Raw genomic sequence first — 7,132 nt, forward strand, 5'->3', positions numbered from 1 at the left:
GGCTGTGGATGTTTTATAAAATTTCTATATGTTTAGCATTGAATCAACAGAAGGGTACATAATTCTTAAAGTGGTATTGGTTTTCGCCATCTTGGATTATAAATAACAGACTGAGTTAAAGTCTAGATTTTGAATCAAATAAGTAAAATTTGATGAGGAATCTAGATAGCTTATCTGAATTTTCATAAATAAGTATAAATAATTTATAAGGTTTTAACATATAGATATGTTTTTACAAGCGCTGATAATTTTTTTTAATAAACATTTTAAGGTGAGATAACTGCTAAATATTGCATTTCTGGAGGAATCTACACGAAAGTTAGCTATTTTATATTGTAACCGGGAAAAGACGCGCTTTGACTTTTTTTTCTTTTGAATCTCAAAGCAATTGTAAAAAAGTTCTCTTCTCGTATGTTATTATACAATTCTATTATTTTAGTTTAGCTTATAATCACATAAAATAAATGATTGTTTCCTGTATAATCCATACAAAATGTGTCATTTTGTCGCAACCTGTAGCTAGAGAAAATGCCCGGTGACCTATTATTCTTATTATATTTTTGGACATATCACAGCATATACTACATTGTTGGAAAAGTATGGAAAAATTGTATCATTTTTAAATTAGAATCCCATACCACCTAAAAAAATCAATTTAATCATTTGTTTTGTCATTCCTTATATTTCCCAAAAAAATATTTATAAACTACCCACATACAGTGTATTTTGTATTATTATGACTTATTTACAACTCACCACTCGTGTCATATTGATTGTATTACATTAATGTGTGTTTTACTGAGATAACTTATTTCAACTTACTTATTGTATATTGTGGTCCTTGATGAAATGCAGGTGGTATTGCTGTTGTCGTTGCTACTGTTGTCAATTCAGCAATCTATTGGTGAGGTTAAAAATAATTAGATCAAACAACTTTAGCTAGTGGTCTTATTGCTTATGATACAAACCCGTCGAAATAAGGATATTGTTGTAAGGGGATGACCATTTGATATTCTGGGGAGGGGGCAGGAGGATTTTGAAAATAAATAATTCAGCCTTGATAATCACAAAAAATAATGGTTTATTCTGTGGTAGTTGGAAAATAAATTTCCTGATTTGCAATGTATTGAAAATAAATAACTCAGCAGGTCTAATCGAAAGTATGAGATGGCACCGGATTCTTCATAGATTCATCTGTTTCCCCAATACTTCCCAATTTGTTAAATAATAAAAGTATAAATATTATTAAAATAATACTTGAAATGTCTGAAAATTGGTTTCAAATAAGTTGAGGTCTATTTTTCAGGAACACTTTAATATCGCACTTTATTTTAACAGGGCCGTAACTACATTGAGGCAAATGACTCATGTAGGAAATTTCAAAACCAAACGCTTGACTCCATATCATATTTTGTTCGCGTGTGCAAGAAGCAAGTTCTGTTCTCCCTCAGACGTAGCCCCTGATTTTTCGGGATCAATGGTTTTTAATTATTTGTCTTTAGTTCATTGATTGCCCTTTTATATTCTGTTAGTGTTGCATTCCTTTTTGTAATTTATTAATTTTGTTGTTACTCTTGTTAACAGATTCAGATTCAGATTCAATATTTTATTAGAGTGATCAGGAGTTTAAAAAAAACAGCAGCTATAGACTTAACAATGTAAATTACATTTTTGCTTTATCATCCATATTGTCTTTTGATGTTGTCCCTAGAAACTTAAGTCTTACACTGAATCTATACATTTTGTTTTTAGACCAAAATATTGTCAAAAAAATAATTTAAACAGAACTTGCATTTTAATATTAAGAAAGGGTCTGGGGAAGACACAGGAAGCATGATTTTGCATCATTTGTTCTATAGCTTCTGTGACCTTCAGTGGCTCCAAAAACCCCCGCTTAATGAAAATGAAAAATCTTGCTTCAATAGTGCAGAAAATAGATAACCTGTCCTCTTAGTTTACAAAAATAAATAACTTATCCAAAAAAAAATTTAGAATTCGACTGGGAAAGAGGATGAAAAAAATTAACTCAGTAAAGTTCAATGCGCAGCCATCAGCAATGTTCTGTAAGATACATGCCTTTGATTTTTAAACGAGACTTAGTGAGCGCAATTTGCAAGATCGCACTCGCCGAGCGATAAAATTCAAACAAATAATTTTGAATGTAGATTCACTTTTGTGAAATGATTCAATCTATTATCGTGCCTAAAATTGAGAGGATTTTAAAACAACTCTATAAACTTACAAAAATTGCGCAAAGCACCACTACGACTGGAATTGTAGCCATCTTAAACTGAAAAAAAAACACAATTCATTAAATCATTTTAATAAATAGTATGTAAGTTGGTGTATTAAAACCAAGAAGAAAAGTATCATGGAATACTTTGCATACAACTTTGTCCCGTTAAACTGTAATTGAAAATTTAAAGATTAATGCATTTAAATCTCTCATTCTGTAAAATAATTTGTGTTGAATTTGTCTCAAAATCGCCAAATCTCCAAATTTCTAGTACATAGATTTTTCTTTTAAAAAACTATATGTTGTTGATACATTAATTTCCGATTTGACGAACAAAAAATATCACATGGTCACCGCGGACTTCTATACAAATGTTCACCTATTTTGATAGATATCAAGTTGGAATATTTCAGATGATATAAAAGATAAATGCATTATTAATTATTTTTTATCGATTTTCAATTATATTTTGAAAAATCTGCGACATAGATATAGGAAGATAGCTCATTTACTGTAACGACCTTAATACATAATACATGTAGCACACATTTTACCAAGTATATATTTTGTTTTTTAATAAATCGGAAGTTCACAAATGATACTACTAAACATTTCCTTCTTTTGAATGAAGTCATGCATTTAAAAAAATCTTATATTCCAGTTGAGAAATATACAAAACCTTTTTTTTCTTCAAAGAAACGGAATCAAATATTCTCCATGGAAATGAGATGTGCCAATGATTATACAACTGCATACCGAGTAACACTGGCCAAACACTAATGTTTCCCCATGAACTGACATAATAACAAACCAATATAAAATTGTGTACCTGTTTATCCGTATTTTACCTATCAATCTTAGTTTTTCTTCCAGTTAATATATATTACATACAGTCTGCAGTTAAAGTTTTTAAAAATATTTATAAGGTTCATAAACTATCCTGGATTTTTACCAAACTTGGACAGAAGCTTCTTACAATCAAGAGATAGCATTGAGAGGAATATTTTTATTGATTTTTTTCCTCATTTTTGTAGAGTTTGTGATTAACAGCAAATGTAGGTGAGACACTTGGTTCCGCGGAACCCTTACGAAATTTTCAACGACTGTCTACTCGAAAAGCAATCGGTCTTTCCTCGGAAAAGTGAAAAGACCTCATTATTTGATTATATAATAACTCTACCAAAAGAACGAAGTACGACACGACTATGGGATTGTTATACAAGTATTCGCTTTTTGTGATAACCCAATTCACAAAATGCAGTACTGTATTAATTCACATTGGTGAACTGCGCCTTGATTTACGAGAGTAGTACACTTAAATCAGTTTGTCTATATTGAATAATCTTTACTGCAGCTAAGTCTGGTCCAGATTTATTTGCTAAAAAATAACGGATTACAATTTTAACCTTTCATGAAAAAAAATATAACTTTTATATCGTTTGATATTGTTTGATGAGACGCAAAAAAAATATAGTTTTATTCTTACTCACCAAGTGTGAGGACTTCTGTCTGGATTATCCTAATTTGTAAAATTCAGATCCGATACTTGATGTGTCTACAAATTGTGAACCACAGATAAACGAATATTGTGTTGACATTAATATAACGTATGACTAAATGCGATAAAAATTAATTTACCTATTTCGTGACTTATAAGAGAGTTGATTGGCACACGCACCTATTTTTTTGGGGCGGAAATACGTAAGTCGTTGGTAAAAAAGTGCAAAACGCTTATATAAACAAACTCTATATTGAGTTGCCTTGAATCCTCATAACAGAACTGTTCCAATCAAATTTGTTATGATAATGCTATACAGGGGCGGATTTAGGCGGGAGCGTGGCGGGCATGCGCCCCCCTTAAAATTTGCAAAGCATGGGTTGACTTCAACATATTTAAGTATTTTTTAACATTCAAAGTATATAAAACAGTCAGTTAAAGAGAATCAACGTGATTACTAATCAACTGACCTACGCTTTATTAAAGTTCTATAAATAATTTCAAAGGAAGGTGTCGAACGCGGAGCTGCGTTTGATGTCAAATACAATAGGATTTTAGCAGTTAAAGTAAAAACAAATGTTACATTGTATTTGCGGTTTTTATAATCAATTTGTTTGATAATTGAAGTTCCAAAACATCCCTTACTCACTTTCAAAATTTCATCATGACACGGTCGAGAAAACAGTCGGCAGGTGAGATTCTTTTATAATATCCGTAATGGAAGATAGAAATACTTTTAAAGCGAAAGGTTAGTTTATTAATTTTTATCTCTGTGTCTTTATTTATTTCTCACTTGCAACTGTATATATAGCCGAATTCTGTACCGTATTACTGTATGCTTGGGATCACAGGAAAATAAACATAACTGCGTAAATGCATCTCATTCTGATTTTAGTTGTTTGTGGCGAACACAGTTAAGTCTGGCACGACCTCCGAAAATCAAAAATGTTAAAAACAGATAGTGTGAAAGGACAATTAAAAATCGCTGCCTGGTAAAAGTAGAACTTTTTGTTTGAAAAATATATTGGTCAGGTGAGCAATTGTGATCTGTCTCGTCTCACTTTGCGTCCGCCCGTCTATCTGTAGATTGTTGTCAGGTGTGGATTAATAAAATTGAGAATGGAAATGGGGAACGTGTCAAAAGAGGGACGAAAGATATCAAAGGGACAGTCAAACTCATAAATCTAAAACAAACTGACAACGCCATGGCTAAAAATGAAAAAGTCAAACAGAAAAACAATAGTACACATGACACAACATAGAAAACTAAAGAATAAACAACACGAACCCCACCAAAAACTAGGGGTGATCTCAGGTGCTCCGGAAGGGTAAGCAGATCCTGCTCCACATGCGGCACCCGTCGTGTTGCTTATGTGATTACAAATCCGGTCAATAGTCTAATTAGGTAGGTCAAATTCATGAAAGGGAAGGGGATTGTAGTTACGACGTAAGGAACATATCCGATATCATTTGTGAAACGGTTATTCCATAACGGTCAACCAACTCGTGATGGCGTCCGTAAAATTTACGAAGGGATGATTTCAACTTAACCATTTGGAAATCTTGGTTTAATAGCTTCCTTGTGAGCAGTAACCCTCTATCAAGAAAATCATGATAGGAAATGCAAGCACGGGAATATCGTATCAATTGGGAGATATATACCCCGTATGCAGGTGCTGCTGGAATGTTGCTACAGTGATATGCAGTGAAGTTTAGCATTTGATAGTTCATTGATAACATTCTGGCTTATCATAAACAAACAACTTGTAACGTCTCATTTCATTGGCCGAAAGATTTAAATACAACAGCAATGTAGTCAGTTTGCACGTGAATTGACACAGGTGACCGACAATGGAATTTACTATATGTTACTACGAACGTAAAAACAATGATTTGTATAGTTTCCCATCTTTGGCCAAAATATTTAAATAAATGTTTTGTTAACTTCAAATAGTGGGGTCGAAATAGTATACTGATATTCTAAGTTCTTTATGCATGCAGCAACTCAATTATCTTGTACCCGGCATGATGAGAATATAAGGATAAAATAAAATGCATGTGCCGCTTTTATACGGATGAATAAATGAACCACTTTTAATTTTTTTCATACCTACGCTAGGTTATAATCCTTACAATGTCGTAGTCACTTATAAAGTATTTCATAATACTAATCCCGCTTTACAATAATTAATGATGGGTTGCACTGACATTCCTCTTTTATCATTTTCATGCTAAAAAAAACCCACACAGTAGCTCCATAAAAGGAGGAAGTTGTCCCCCAAAGATAGAAACAAAATAACTCTAATCGTACCATTTGTACACCGGAATGAATTCAGTGAAGATTATTTCTTTCGCATGTTTGGAACTAAATAAATATTAATACTTGTGAGAAATGTCGTAGTTTATAAGGAACAACTCTCGTTTGAATTGTTTTACATTGTTATTTCGGGCCTTTTATAGCTGACTATACGGTATGGGCTTTGCTCATTATTGAAAGCCGTACGGTGACCTATAGTTGTTAATTTCTGTGTCATTGTGGTCTCTTGTGCAGAGTTGTCTCATTGGCAATCATACCCCCATACCACATCTTCTTTTTTTACATATATTAAATGTACTGTTTTCGATTATGAATGGGTGAATATTTATTTTTTAAATTTATACTGTAAGAATAGAGTTGCATAACATTGTTGAACAATCCGCTAAAGTATATGTAGTATGTATTCGTATTTAAAATAAAATACAAAACGAAACGTGTATGATAAACTGATAAAAAAAATATCAAGAAATTAAGGATGACTAAATGTATGTACAAGATGAAACTCACCTTTTTATAAATACATTTAAATGATTTAATGAATACAGACATTGTTTGTTTCTATTTACATAGATATAGGAAGATGTGGTGTGAGTGCCAATAAGACAACTCTCCATCTAAATAACAATTTATAAAAGTAAACCATTATAGGTCAATGTACGGCCTTCAATACGGAGCCTTGGCTCACACTGAACAACAAGCTATAAAGGGCCCCAAAATTACTAGTGTAAAACCATTCATACGGGAAAACCAACGGTTTAATATCTACAATATATAATTTACGTTCGTTTTTCAACCGAGAATAGTAAAACCTCATGAATTATATCGTTTGTATAAACTTCATTTAATTATCCGCTGTGCCATGATTGGCCATCTCCATTTTTTCTTAACAAAGCTTGTTACATGTTATGAATTTACTTACAATTTCGGGATTTAAGTTTTTTCTTCAAGTAAATGGAATCAGAAAAAAATCACTATTCTATGAAGAATACCTAAAACTTGGCAAATAATATGAAAAGTGTTTGTAGTAAAGTATACAGTTTCATTTTTCAAGTACAACGTTAATTCATCGAGTCCATTGAGT

General features: G+C 32.1%; 1 long non-coding RNA gene across 1 annotated transcript; it reads right to left on the bottom strand.

Annotated features, from left to right (window-relative positions):
* Positions 1-865: 865 nt before the first annotated feature.
* On the bottom strand, positions 866-3,844 carry LOC134720531 (uncharacterized). The gene is made up of 3 exons (XR_010107751.1): positions 3,727-3,844; positions 2,243-2,290; positions 866-898 (listed from the first exon to the last, which is right to left on the bottom strand). It is a non-coding gene; the product is annotated as an uncharacterized LOC134720531 (long non-coding RNA).
* Between the last annotated feature and the right edge of the window lie 3,288 nt (positions 3,845-7,132).

This window comes from Mytilus trossulus, chromosome 6 (assembly GCF_036588685.1).
Source record: "Mytilus trossulus isolate FHL-02 chromosome 6, PNRI_Mtr1.1.1.hap1, whole genome shotgun sequence".
NCBI classification, from domain to species: domain Eukaryota; kingdom Metazoa; phylum Mollusca; class Bivalvia; order Mytilida; family Mytilidae; genus Mytilus; species Mytilus trossulus.